At 39.5% G+C, this 14,791-nt stretch overlaps 1 long non-coding RNA gene across 1 annotated transcript; it reads left to right on the forward strand.

Annotated features, from left to right (window-relative positions):
- The first annotated feature begins 318 nt into the window (after positions 1-318).
- On the forward strand, positions 319-3,386 carry LOC308476301. Its single transcript, XR_013985840.1, has 4 exons — positions 319-575; positions 1,287-1,444; positions 2,537-2,647; positions 3,223-3,386. It is a non-coding gene; the product is annotated as an uncharacterized lncRNA (long non-coding RNA).
- Positions 3,387-14,791: the final 11,405 nt, after the last annotated feature.

Genomic DNA, 14,791 nt, shown 5'->3' on the forward strand with positions numbered 1-14,791 from the left:
AAGTATTGGTGGGTGACTTGGATTGTATATGGCTCACCAATTCAGGCTATTAAATATTGTTGCAGGCCAGTGCTCATGGAGAAAAGACAAACATGACAACTATTTGACTTCATGGCAACGTTAAGTCATGTTTCTGTGAGGCCTAAGGGAAAAGACAAGTGAGGTCCTGTGGGATGGCTCAGTTGGTAGAGGACAAGACTCTTAATCTCAAGGTTGTGGGTTCTAGCTTCAGGTTGGGCAAAAGATTTCTGCACTGCAGGGTTTTGAGCTAGATGATACCCTATAAGTCTATGATTCTATTATTCTCCATTTGTTGTCAAGGAGAGTGCTACTTCATGTGTAGCAACTGTTGCTGACACTCAGGTGAAATCACAGTTGGAACCCATTATATGTCTGAGATGCAGAGCTTTTGTGAAGCTGCAATAGTTGTAAAAGGCAAGAAAAAGAAAAGTTTTAAAGCATATTCAGAGAACAAGGGAAACAGCTGAAGAGTGTTTGCTTCACGAATACATGAGAATAACACAGTCCTTTATATGACTATTGAATCCCTTAAATTCAATGGGACTTACTCCCAGGTAAGTGGATATAGGACTCAAGCCTTACTTCTGATGGTTATATCCTGGTTTTCTTGGGTTCTCTGGTCAAGTATAACAAACACTAGCATGGAGTTTAGAACAAAGACACCCTAGAATCTATATTGCTTTTCCCGCCTCCTCACTGAGATTGAGAGAATCAAATATTTTATGGCTTTTTTTTTTTTACAACAGCAACAACACCTTTTCTCTTATAATGCCCAATAGTGAGTATGGGTAAGATTCTTATCCTACAATAATTACCAGTGAAAGAAGACTGGCAGATGAAATTGATGGATTATGCTGAGCTGGCGAAACTAACAGGGAAAATTCAGAACCAGCAAGATCGGAGTTTTCTGAAAGATATTTGAAAGACAATTGTAAACAATTGGCTTGCCTAGTAGGGTTGCAGGAAGTTTTGTAGGTTAACAGTATAAATTATTGCAAAGAATAATTTTTATTTTGTTTATTTATGATAGGGATATAACAGTAATAATTAAAATAACAAGTGCAATAATAGAGAGTAAGTTAGAAAACCACTAGTCGAGGAAGAGGGAAGTCTCAGGCTGTGATAGCCAGGAGTTGATTATGTTATACAAAAGTTGGATGTTGTGTTCTAAACCATGTGTAAAAACCAATAAAAATCATTATATATATATATATATATATATATATATATATGATTCTTATCCTACATAACTTGCTTCATTTCAGGTTTTCCAGGTACCTCTGCCCCCTGGTGGTCCAGTTATGTTATTGTCCACATAGGAGAGTCAGGGAAGACAAGCAGAGGACTCCTCTCAATTTTAATCAGCAAAGAAAGTTAAAATGAAGTAAAAGTTACAAGGGATCCAAGAGGCAAGTAACAAAAGGTACTAAGATATCGAACACTACATTTCTTTTTATTGTATTTCAAGGCTGCCTTATCAATCAAAATGCTTTTAGAAAAGGTTGGTGTCAAATTCATGTAAAACAACTTTTGACAGGTGCATTTTTCATACATTAATGTGACATCCTATTCATGCACAGTCAGGTTTGCCAGGTCATTATTGGCAAAGTCTATTATCTATGTCTTTGTATTCTGCATTTAATCTATCCATGAACAAATGGATCATCAAGAAGGTATATGAGAATGGTAATTATTTCTGACACTGGTGCTTCTGTAAGGCACCCATGGTTCTGACTTTACTGCCCATTTATTTTACTTAAAACAGGCACAAACATTTATTCCTAAACTGGGTTGAAATGTTTCAGGATATCCAGTATATTTTTGTGTTCCCGTATGCTACCAAGTAAATGCTTTTAAAGCACAGAGAGAAGTGAAACAAGGTTGCATTCTGGCTCACAATCTTTTAGAGTTTTATATTAATGATTTGGTGTCATATTTAGCCATTGCAAATGCCTGACCTCCAGTAATTAGCAAGAGAACGATCTCAATCTTGATTCATGCATATGATTTAGTGCTCCTCTCTTTTCTGACTGGGCCTCAAACATCTCTCGGACGTATTCGGCACATACTTTCAACATGGAAGATGGCGCAAGTTTTAAATGCACTAATTGATTCCTTTCCTTTAGTGTTTTGAAATTTTATCAATAAATATTACAGTATAGTATTTATAGTAAATTCATACTAAATTTGTGAAGTCTTTAATGTGTCATGGGATGCTTTTATTGTTGTTTTCTGCTATAGCACAACACTGCTACTCTTCAGGATAATAAAATGATTGTAATAATAAGGATGGGTGCAGTGGATTGTAGCCATAAATTGCATGTTGCAGTAAGACTACAAATCAAAGCTGTGGTTCTTGCACAGCAGGGGGTTGGACCCTTGGGTTACCTTCCAAGTCTACAATTCTGTGGGGAGGCAGAACCAAGTTGTCATGCCATCTCTTGCTGGATATCCCTTTTCGTAGTTGTGTCAATTGTTTTTTTCTTTTTCTTTTATGTCCTTTGATTTTCGCCAGAAAGGAAGCCAACACAATTCAACAAGGATATTCTTCCACATTAAAGGGTGCAGGGGAGGAGAAGAAGAAGAAGAAAATTCCTAATAAACTTCGAATTCAGCTGGCATCCATGTAAGGATGTTGATGTTCAGGGCCAAACAACTGGAGGCCTGTGCTAAACGAATCCCTAGAAAGTCCTTAGGGTACAATCCTGTAGAGGATTTTATCTCGGAGTAAACCCAGATGAATTTAAATAGGCTTCCTTCTGAGAAGGCATGCTGGGGTCTGTGCTATTAGCAGCAAGTAAGGACTGGTCCAGGGTCATCTGGAAACCAATGGCAGCCCCATCCAGCCAAGCTGGGCCTGCCTTGGGCTCCCAGGGCTGCACCCTTGGCAGAGGCGACAGTTTTGCATTGGGGTGGAGCATTTTTTACCAGAGCTGTGAAGTCCAGCCTCCCACCCTTCTTATTTATTTATTTGGGCGTCAATTCTTCTCCCATTGTTCTGGCACCAGAGGACTTTGGAGGGGAGTTGTAGTCACATTTGTGGATGGTGCTCAGCATCTCTGCTTGTACAAACTTCCCAGGCTGATGCAAAGAGCTATGAAAGGTCTCTTCACCACCCAGCTAGGCAAATGTTTTGAGGGTTTTGTGTTTTTTTAGGAGTGAAACATAACGGGGGGAACACTGTTTTCTTGTCTGCCTCAGGCAGCAAAATGTATTGGGCCACACTGGCGTAAAGGTGGAATATGGCAACAAAAGCACAACGTTGAGACAATAACAATATGTTCACAACTAGTTGGACAGTGGCAGAGGCGACTTTGAAAATGAGAGGCCATTTTTAATACTTAGAAAAATAAATGTGAAAACAACCCTGTTCTAGTTATGATTATTCAATTTTCATAGACGCTGAACATAATATATTCAACTTAAAATATATTGAAAAGAAGAGAAGACTCTGTTGAAAGACGCTTAAAAGGAGTTTAGGTTTAATATTCTGAAGACTTGATATATGTAAATGATATGGAGAGGAAGAGGACAATTTTCAAATTGATCATTTTGGCCAGGCAAGAAGACAGGTGATGGAAATTATGTTATTTAAGTCATTGCCACAAAAGCTTAAGAACCTCAAACTGTTCTAAAATAGCTGGATAACCTTGGGGAGAAAAGCCAAATGTTGCATAATTGTATCTAAACTGAACAGTACTTTCTTGACACTCCATGAGTTCATATTTGTAAAAGAAAAATAATATTGGAAACAAGGAAAACTCTTTTGTGTTCACAGCATACATGTTCTTGACACAAAGAAATCACTTTGGATTAAGCATTGTATACTAATATCAGTTTATATGTAGCTCTGCTTTAATACTGTTTGCCCAGGCAGGCACATTATGCAACCCATGAGAGCAGCAAAATAACCAGACTGTACCATGGTGATGGGATGAAATCAAGGCAAATCTGTATTGACAGCAGCAGCAGGCAGGGCAAGGGTTGGCATGGCACTGGGTCCCAGGATCAGTTCATCATTCCACAAGCCCCAAGTTGATGGAATGGATCCACTGAGTTTGAATCGCTCCAAACCTGTACGATGGGAGCCAGCCAGTTGGCCAGGCTCTAACCCCAAGATAGGTGGGCAGGAAGCTCTCAAAGCAAAATGGCTGTAAGATCCAGGGAAAGTAGTCTTATATAAGCTTTCTCCTCTCCTCTTCAGCAAGGACTCATGGGACAACTTTTTCCTATGAGCCCATCACACAGAGAAGATACTGGACAAAATCTTGCCCAGTATTTTGCCGCAGTCTATGGGCCACAGCACCACCAGGCAAAGATGTCCCATGTTTATTGGGCACGGAACATGGCTTACCTTAGCTTTTGTGTGGGTGTGGGGTTTTTAAAAAATGCAAACAGCATATTCCCCTTTTCACCCACACCCAGATTTTCGATTCAGTGTTGCAAGTGTTGTATCATCCTAATTATATAGGAAAGCAGACAACTTCACAGCAGGCTTTTGTAACAAAGAAAACGGAGACCTACCCACACAGCAAGGAAGAGCATTTCAATCAGTTGAAAATGATGTATGCTGGACTATTGCAGAGACTCTGAGCCTGAGCAATAAGGGCAGGTATGCATTTGTATTCCTCAGTGCTGTTTGCTTATTCTGTGTATGGCCCAATCTATTACCAATCTGTGTCTCCCTTGCCTTTGTTCATTCACAAATGCATTCTGTCACATTTCTGCATTTTCTTTTTTTAAAAAATAACAATACTGGAATATTTAGGAAGTGGAAAAGCCAGAGGAGTAACTTCTACTCCCTGCATTAGTCCAGGTGATGTGGATCAGGGCCATTGATATCGACGTTCACAAAGATTCTATTTCCTCAAGCATCTCTGATCCTGGACTGAATGAACGCCCATTTCCGAAGATTTTAACCCATGGACTTTAAAGCTACATGGGGATAGCATCAAGCAGTTTTTAATTTTTTTAAGCCAACTACATTATACTGTATCTATCCTATATAAATCAATCAAGGCCATGTCCTATGCAGCCTTGTTCATTATAGCATCATATCCCTGGTTCAATCCAGTTTAGCTGCCTAATCAACATTTTCTTCACTTTTTTCTTTTGGTAAATTACAGCTGGAACACAGGACTTTTTTCAATATATATTGTTCCAATGAGTTGAAAAGTCTATGTTCATTAGCACAAAGCCATAGTTTCTAGTAGTATGGGGGATAAACCCTTGTTTGTTTTCATCACAGGCAATGGGCATCCACTCTGCTCTTTATAGCCTGCTCTCTTTATAGCCTTCTGCAGTCTGAAGTGCTCAAAGTCAAAGGAAAAGCTTTGACTGAGTGGATTCTGTTGAGATAAAGAGCACAGCCCTTGTGCTAGTGGTGTATTCACCAGAATTATCGTACTTTTCTGTGTATAAGACAATGTTTTTTTAACTCTAAAATAATCTTCAAAATCTGGGATCATCTTATACACGGATAGTATCTCTCCCCATTTTCTTCAATCGGAATCTCCAAAAATAGGGGGCGTCTTATACATGGGGGCATCTTATAGATGACAAAATATGGTAGCTCTTGATCCATCTTTAACAGGACAAAATAAGATGAAATGCTCATCACATATTTTTGACAAACACCTTTGTTCCATGTAGATATTCACTGCATATATGCAGGTTCAGCAGGTCTGTGACCACGTAATCAATAATTGTTTGATTGTCTATATTTGATGTGTGTGTGAGAGAGATCAAGACTTAGTCTGTTCTATACATTCAGTCTCCACACATCGTTCAGATGTGTGCACAGTAGTCTGTGCTTGTAGGCAGGAACTACAAGGAGTAAATGGAGTGCCCCACTTATAGACAAGTCTTGTTTATTCATGTAAGCCTCTCTGGTCATTCAAAACAATGCACAGAAGTTAGGAGTATAGAGAGGATGCCCAGAAGTATGATCCCAACTCTCCTATATTCATAGAGATGTGCAATGGTGGTAACCGTCCTATGTCAAGCTGTTAATAGGGTATTAAATGTGAGGTGTTCTTGGAAGGCATGATTTATTGATTACAGTCACATACGTAGAGTCATCCATCTCTTCAATTAAATGAATGTGTGCAAAGTGACTCATTTTATTGGAGATTAGTCACTCAGAAACATTTCCTGGAAATTTTTAAGGTTTGCTGGTGATATCTGCTCTGCAGCGCTGGCCAATCTACTCAGTGCTGCTGTACAACGTATCAAATGTCTGTGAAGGTATTTAAGCACCATTCCAATTATCAGAGATTATTAGAACAATCCTGTACAGAAGGTAAGAATTACTAATTCTATATTATGTAGAAAAGGGACATGCTTAAGGGAACCAAGCAAATGTTTGAAATGAAATTGGAACCAGGAATTTATCAGGTGCACAGCTCGTTTTCTTACTCTCTAGACTTTGTTAGCTTTCAACTGCCATGTTGGTTTCTGTCCATATTTCTGTGGCTCAGAAGAACATATGACGAACCTCTGCACAGAGGCACCAACCTGTGCCCAAGACTGAGGGGAGCCACCATGTGTGACACGTGTTGTGCATCTGATGTCAAGAGGAGGCCAAGTGTGGAGAGTGGCGTGGCTTCTCTTTCATGCTCTGGAGGAGACAGCAACTGAAGCCACACTGTGCTTGACTTCATACTTCACCTCCTTTGCTCCCTCAATATTGAGGGGGGCTGGCCCCCTCCCAAGAGATATTTGGGGGGAGGGCAAATATACCTCGGCCCCATAGAGTTGGCACCCTTGCTGTTAGGTCAGACCAATGGCCCATCTAGTCCAGCATCCTGTTCTGACAGCTGCCAATCAGATGCCTATGGGAAGCCCGCAAGCAGGCTTCCAGCCCAAGTGCACTCTCCCCTCTCCACAAGAGCACTCTTCATCTCAGGTGAAACCGAATACCATATAATAATCATTTCAAAAACCATACAGTATCCCCGTAAAAATAGATCTGTGGTCTCTGTGCAAAGGATATTGGAAGCTGCTCATATTGAGAACCAACTTCTTAGTCATGGGCTGCAAAGTAGACATCTGAAAGATTAGCATGGTAGCAGAAAACATCAATGTCAAAACAGTGGAGGAAAAGAAAGAGTACTTTATGGCAGATAGTAATGCTCTGTGGATCTCTGGTTCAAACATCTCTATTGAGTTCTATCTCAGATGCCACAGAGGGATGAGAATTCAATTGCCGTAGGCAGGTATTACGTTGATTTATCTTAGCTTTTTGTGTAATTAAATGAAATTACACCCTCCGTAAGGAACTGATTATAATTAATGATTATGGAATTCTGTATTTAATCTGTATGTCATTGACTGCAGTTATGAATCTTTTGTTCCTGGTAATTCCTGTCCATGACACCAAATTATTCCTCTTATGCGGGCTTGGTATATATAAAAGCCATTTGCAAGTGAAAACTCACTTCAGCAATTTCAGCGCAAGCCTGCTATTATCTTGCTCTTTAAGAGATTGTGTTTAGCATGGCATGAACTATTGGTTATTGCAAAATGGAGGATTAAAAGCAACAACAGCAGATGTGCCCATATGCCACCAATCTTTCGTATTGCTTGTCTGGTGACACTTTCTTTGGGCTTACAAATCCCATGAGAATAAAATAGCTTTGAAGCTTCATAATTGTGTTGCATTTTCAGTGGGTCAATAGAGCACACAGAGAAAGATAATGGTAGAGAGAGCCATTAAGATGAAACAGTCGCTATCACAGAGGCAGAACACAAACGGAATAGCTTATTTTTTTTATAGCTTTCTTGGGACTGCTCAAAAGCCAGGGAATTTTTTCAAAGAAGAGGAGTGCTGAATGGTTTATAGAGGTAACAGGTGAGCAAATCAACTTTAATTTTTATTCTGACCTTAAAGCAGAGACCAGAATGACAAATGGATAGATAGGATATATCTCTAAAGTTTAAGAGCCTACCTCCCACCTCCAAAAAAATAAAACAGCAACCCCAGATATAATAAGCTGAGGATCTACTACTGTGTTTTCTACAAACTCTAAAGTAATATTCCAGTAAGTTTGAGCCAGTACTATATGACGAATCCTGGGGCTGACAAAAGGATTAAGGTTACATTTTCAGGTCAAGGTAAGAAAGCTTACTTGAAGCTGTGTGGAAGCAGATGGATTGATGTTGTTTCTAAAGTTGATTTTCTACAGATTTCTATGGTATATCGGACAAGGTAACTTTGCCAATAGTCAAAAGGCAAATCCACTGTCCATGCTAGTATAATGAAAACTATCCGACTGATTAGTCCATTAGCCTAATTAATGGGAAGACTTGATGGAATATATAATTAATTAATGTAAGATGATCTTTGCTCATCTTGTGGGATCTTCCTTTCAACTATAAAAAGAAAGACCCCTTTGCAGAAGCCTAGCTAGAATCTGAACCATAACAACCTTATGAAACAGATAGGTGCTTGCCTTAAGTGGTGAGTGATGATTTTATCCCGAGTCTCCCTAGTCCTACTGTGGCACCTAGTCCTATTCTGAATTTGTTTTTAAGCATTCATGATAATTCCTAAAGTTAGGGTTTTATCCAGTGGTGCCTTGGAACTGAGGGAGGAAAGAAAGATGAAATCCAGATGAATGAGTGGAAGTTGACAAACACAATGTTGGATTTCACCCTCCATTGCGATGCGAAGATTTCTTACATTTAACAAGGTAGGTCTGAGTATCAAGCCTACCTAAAGGAAGGTCTTCCAATTAGAATACATTCCACCCTTAACCAAGCACCAATTTGGTGTGGGTGCCAAATTAGCAAGTCCCTCTCCCTTTTAGCATCTCTTTATTGTCAGATAAACCCTGGCACAGCAAATTGTTTTTCTAGGTTTAAGGCTTCATAATGGAGGATTCTGCACAGTCAAGTTATGGCTTACTATCTCTGAATGACCCCCCCCTTTCTTTTAAAAAGAAATTTAATAATTTATACCAGTGATTGCCTTCCATGAGCTGGAATGCAATAAAACTCTGACTGAGAAAGTGGATTTAGTGCTCTTATCCCTGCTGACGTCTCAAATTTACACCACCATTTTCAGAATGTCTGAAGAGGGTTTGGGTGACACTTGATAGAAGTGTTTGATGCATGAAACAAACAAACAAAAAGCGATCAAAGGCTTAGCGAAAGAGGAAAAAGGCAAACCACACTTCTTTGCCCTTTAGTTGCCTTTCTGTTTCCACCCACATTTCCTTAATCTACTTACCCATTATATTTTAAAGCTTAATTTTCTAATGTTCTATTCTTTCGAGAAAGCACGTTTTGCACTGAGCGCATTGGGTGTACAGCTTTGAATTCTCACAATGCCATTCAAAAGGGAGTGCAGAAATTTGATTTCATTTCCTGTCATGCTCAAAAATAATCACCAATTTCCATTTCATGGTTTGCTTTCACTTTTCCTTGACTGAGAGCTACGTTTCACCACCTCCGTTTGCAAGTGCTTGCAATTTTCTTATCTTAAATTTCCCATGCTCTAATCTCCTTTGTTTGTTTCATCAATGGCATTTTACACTGTAATCTGCATAGAATCATGCAGACCTGATTCCTATTGTGTGTGGTTATATTGTAGTTAACACTTACACGATACTTCACAGCAGCTGGTTCTCATTGTGCATCCTTTTGGTGTGAATCTGAATGATCATCCACCCATTCATGCAAGTAGAAAGATGTTTGCTGTAAATGTTGTTGTTTTTGTTTTGAAGGGAGCACGCTTCTATTGCTACCATCATCATCAGACAAAAGGACAAAAGCAATTTTCTTTTGGCTGTTTTAGGATGAAAGCACTTCTGATTTCAATGTAGTACATCATAAGAAAAGGGTCGCGGGTTGGATTTGTGATAATATTGTTACATACGCCACTCTAATCTCAGAGTGGTGTGAGATTCTAGGGGTAAGGATTTGATGAGTGCCTTGGGTCTTTGAACTCCATCCCACCAATTCTGCTGATCCCAGCAGAATGTTCTAATGGCCAAATGAGCTGAGCCACAAATGCATCCTTAGAGCACCACAAAAATAGGGGGAAAGATACAAAATGATAAATAACTGACAGCCGATGAACAGTAACAGGGTCACATGTCAGGAATCAAAACTGAAAAGATAAAAAGAAAAAGGGGTTGCATTACCTACACTTTTAAATTATACATTGCGCATCAAGGCCCCGCACAATGATGAATAAAACACGCGGACACCAGTATTTTAGGTTAATGGGTGAAAAAAGGCCACAACTTTTCTTGGGTACAGAATGTGAGTGGTATTGGCTTTAGGCATTGGGCCCGAAGCGACTAGATCTGACTCCCTCCCACCCTGCAGGAAGTCTCACAAGGGTTAACCACATGTAGGGGGAGCCTTGTTGATGTACATAAACTCGGCGCTCCCCCAGGGTCACCAGAAAGGTCATGCCATGGCACTAGTAGCCACCACCCGGGCTTCGGACAGGAACCACAACCCCCAGATTCCTTTAATGGGGAGGGGTAGGTGATGGCCACAACTTTTCCCCCAAAATTATAAATAACTGACAGCTGATGAGCAGTAACAGTTTCACATCATGTATCAAAACTGAAATGATAAAAAGGAAAAGAAAGGTTAAAGGGGTACATTACCTACACTTTTAAATTATACATTGTAAAACAACTCACTAGAGTCCTCTTAAATTAATAGGTGAAAAGCTGCTACAATTCTAAGTGTCCTCCAAAGGATAAGCTTTTTTTTGTACCATGAATAAGAAAGCCAACCTCATCTCAGCAAAGAGGCCGAAAGATAATGGTAATCAGCTAAAACATCTCAAGGATTTTCTGAACTTAAGAATGATTGAGCAGTAAAAAAAGTAACAGCCTTTCCAAAAAAAATTATCAGGATTTACCTAATGTAATCTAAGCAAATAATCTGAATCTATATCAGGCACACACTATTAAAGATCCATAGGGAAAATATATTGCATGTGACATTTGAGGATAAGGAAGAAAACAACTGTTAATGCATTAGATATAAGGACTAGAATGCACGAAGGGAATAATTTGTAATCTACTATACAGCAAAAATTCAAAATATTAATAGAATTTGGCTTGAAAACCAAGTCTTGGCTCAAGCATGTAGTACCAGTCTATCAATGTTAATTCTAAAGTGAGTCCTTGCTTCTTGCTTCTTAGTAAGTGAGATTAAGATTTCACCCTATGACTCCCTATGATAGCCAATTGGGGCTTTGGAAAAGATTATAGCCAGTCAATTGCTTGGTGGAAAGCACCATATTTTGCCTGCAAAGGAGATAACCTATTAGTGGTGGTTGGTGCCCACTGAAATTGATGTGGTGGATTGCAGTGAGCCCAAATAATAGGTGTAGCCAGAGACAATGACAGGTAGACCCAGCTGGTTCTCATTTTGTCTCCTCCTTCCTGAGTGCTACAAGAACAAACTTAGTTTTGATTGGGTAGTGCCTCACTTACCTTTATAGACCAACCTTCACAGTGGAAAGTAAATCCAGAAAAAGATTACCATTGCAATTTGAAATACAAGAGACCCCTTCCTCTTGGTATCCAGCCAGTTTTGAAGACCCGTTTATACATACATTCCCTTGATCTCTTAACCTGAATCTCTAGTTTGAATGGGATTGCTTTTTTGCATATTTCAATTATGCCTGGATGCATTTTAATGTTTGGGTCATTGGTTTTTATACTTGTAAACCACTTAGTCTAGTTGGGTATTAGGCATTACATAAATGAATAATGGAATTTGGGATACTATGTTAAAATGGTAGTGTGCATGAATACATGTTTGCATGAATGAAACCGAGGGGCCTGGTGTAGGAGGAAATGCAGATTCCTATGTATACCACAAAGCAAACAAAATGTAGTTAAGGATATGCTAGTCAGATTTGCATCTCCAGCTGCAATTTAAAAAAGACATTTTAAAACCCTATGTAGTAGAAACAAGAGCCACAGCACAGATCTATGAACTGGAGTTTCAGGATCTGTTTTAACCATTCATATTGTAACGGGAGTTCAAGCCATATCCTTCAGCTATGATGGTATCAAAAATGCATCCCTGCAGATTTCACAGGGTAATGTTATACTCATTGGCATCATTATCAACATCTGATTGTTTACCATAGACGCAGACTCCTATTGCAAGATTTCAAAAGCAAGGATGAGCCTATAGACAGGGGTTTTTCCCCCCAGCCAGGACTCGCTGGAATTCAGTTTTGGCACCTCTCTGGTAGGCGCCATTGCCATTCTAAGAATGAAGGTGTTCATGGTGAGTTCTGGCACCTCTTTTTCTAGAAGAATGGCACTGCCTATAGACTACACGCAGTCACAAAGAAGCAAAATGGAAAGGCTCGTGTTGATGCAGTCATGCACAGAAACACATTTTCAACAAAATTATATGCAGTGTTTGAATGTGCACAGTCATGTGCACATTACTCCTGGGGAAGAGAAAAATCCAAAGCAAAGCAAATCTATGGAAAGTATAATCTGCACAAACATAGCAGTCTCTCCAGATTTAGGAAATCTTACCGAAAATCATGCTTGATAACTGATACACTAGTGATGCTTTATAAACAAAAATACAGGAAAACAATTAAATGGAATTTCATAAGCATCTTTCATATAGTCCAAAACATTATGCAAATCAGTCATATTCTGTTTTGAAATAGATTCAAACGTGCTGTGAAATTTTTAGGATCACCTCCCCCCCCCCAAAAAAAAGCAGCTTTTTTTTTGTTAGTGTCACCCAAGTTCTGTGCTTGATGCCTTGATAAAGAGGCTGACATCTTTCTTATCCATGCAATGTGCTTCCTTTAGAAATGGTATGCTGTGGGTTGACACAAGTCATACCACGTTAATGAAAAGGTCATTGTTCGGTTGTACAATCTACATGATGTGACATAACTTTTTAAAATGCTTGCAGGAATTTGGCTTGTATTCGGTTTATTTATAACATGGAACCTCCCTATTGCTTCACTAATTAAGTGTGTGTTCAGACATTCAAGATATATCACCAGTGGTCCTTTTAACATTCTAGGTTTGCAATGTGCTTTGTCACTGCTTAAAGTGCTTTTTGGGAAGATGTCAGTTTGCCAGCCTTGAAAAGTGAGGTCTTGTTTTATAGACAACTAGGATTCAAGCAACATCATTATAAAGTTCCAAAATTGCCTTGCTAGAATGCATCAGTAATAGGTGTTGGGGGAAAGTGCTGTAGAGGAAAAGAAGGTAGTTTAGATTCACAGTTTTATTCAAAGGAACTGCAGTGACACTATGACATGAATACCAAAAGCTGTGAAGGTTCTGAAAGAGCATCTATATGTAACATGGACATTTGTCAGGGTAATTGCCAGTGGCCTCCATTTGACATTTGTTTCTTAGTCCAAGAGGCAAATTCAAATATCTTATTAACGGTATTAATAAAGCTATTTTTGGTAAGCTTTCTGTTTACTATTATGCTTCATCAATTGTATGTCCAGGATACTGGAACATAAAGGGAATATGTTTCCCATAATGACATACTGGATAGACTGCACACCAGTTGTAATATCTACGGATTTTGTGTGTAATGAAGCCTTAAGAATAGAACTTTCATAGTATCTACCAACTTTTCTGGCTCCCCTATGACAATATAATGCCAAGGTCATGGGTTTGATCCCCATATTCCTGCATTACAGCGGGTTGGACTAGAGGATCCATGGGGTCCCTTCCAACTTTATGATTCTGTAAGTCTATTAAATTGTCACACATAGGGACAAGTATATTTGGCCTGGTTTGCAGCCTGAAGGCCAAAGCTTCCCTAGAAACTTCTTGGTCTTGGCTTCAAGGGGATGACATCGTTCTGGTATAGTCAGGACCATTTTTAGATCCATTCTGGATTATACTGGATCTGTTCTGAAATATGTCCCCAAACAATTATGATTTCCTAAATCCAGGGTTGGACCCAAGTCCAGCTATATTTTATTTTGATTTGTTTATTTAAAACATTTTTACTATATATAAAATAGATTGCTCTCAAAGGATCCGGCCTGAGACCAGTACAGTTTATTGGCTGACCTCCTCCTTAAATTTATATCAGATTATCCAGATGTTACCACACACCTCTCCCCTAGAACAAAGGGCCGGCTGATTTATACCTTTGTTCAGATGTTGCACCAATGAAATAAATCACCGCTAGTTGACAGTTTTAGCATTCTGGTCAGTGCTCCAACAGCTGGACTCACCACCTACGCTTTGAAATATGGGGTGAGTCACAAGGTGGCAAGCTACTTTCTCAAGGTTTGTTTCAGTATTCACAACACGAGTCAGCATGCCAAAAAAACCTTCACAGTGGCTTCATCAGTGTTCAATGATACAAACTGATGTTGCAAGCAGGATCATGGTGGGGACACAGAGGAGATAAAGTTGCCTCTTGCCACACCATGGTTCCAAAATATCTCAAACCTCCTCAGGCTGGCTAGGGGTTGGTAAATCTGTCAATTTTTAGATTCTCTCCATTTTTCCAATCTTAAGTCTAGGTTGCCACATATCCAGTTTGCAATCCCCCATCCCCTGCAAAGTCCACCAGAATTTTAGTGTGTATTTGCGCAGACAGGCGGAGACCCCCCCAACCCAAAGCCGGCTCCCGTGTGGAATAAAGACACGCGACACTGTGTTATGGGATTAAAATTGGCCACAACTTTATTTAAGATTAAAGTGTAGGGAGACCTTGGCTTAGGCCTTGGGCCACTCTCTATTGTGTGGGTAGGGAAGTCCCACCCCCTACCTGG

Source organism: Podarcis pityusensis, assembly GCF_964106645.2.
Source record: "Podarcis pityusensis genome assembly, chromosome: 4".
In the NCBI taxonomy this organism is placed as follows: domain Eukaryota; kingdom Metazoa; phylum Chordata; class Lepidosauria; order Squamata; family Lacertidae; genus Podarcis; species Podarcis pityusensis.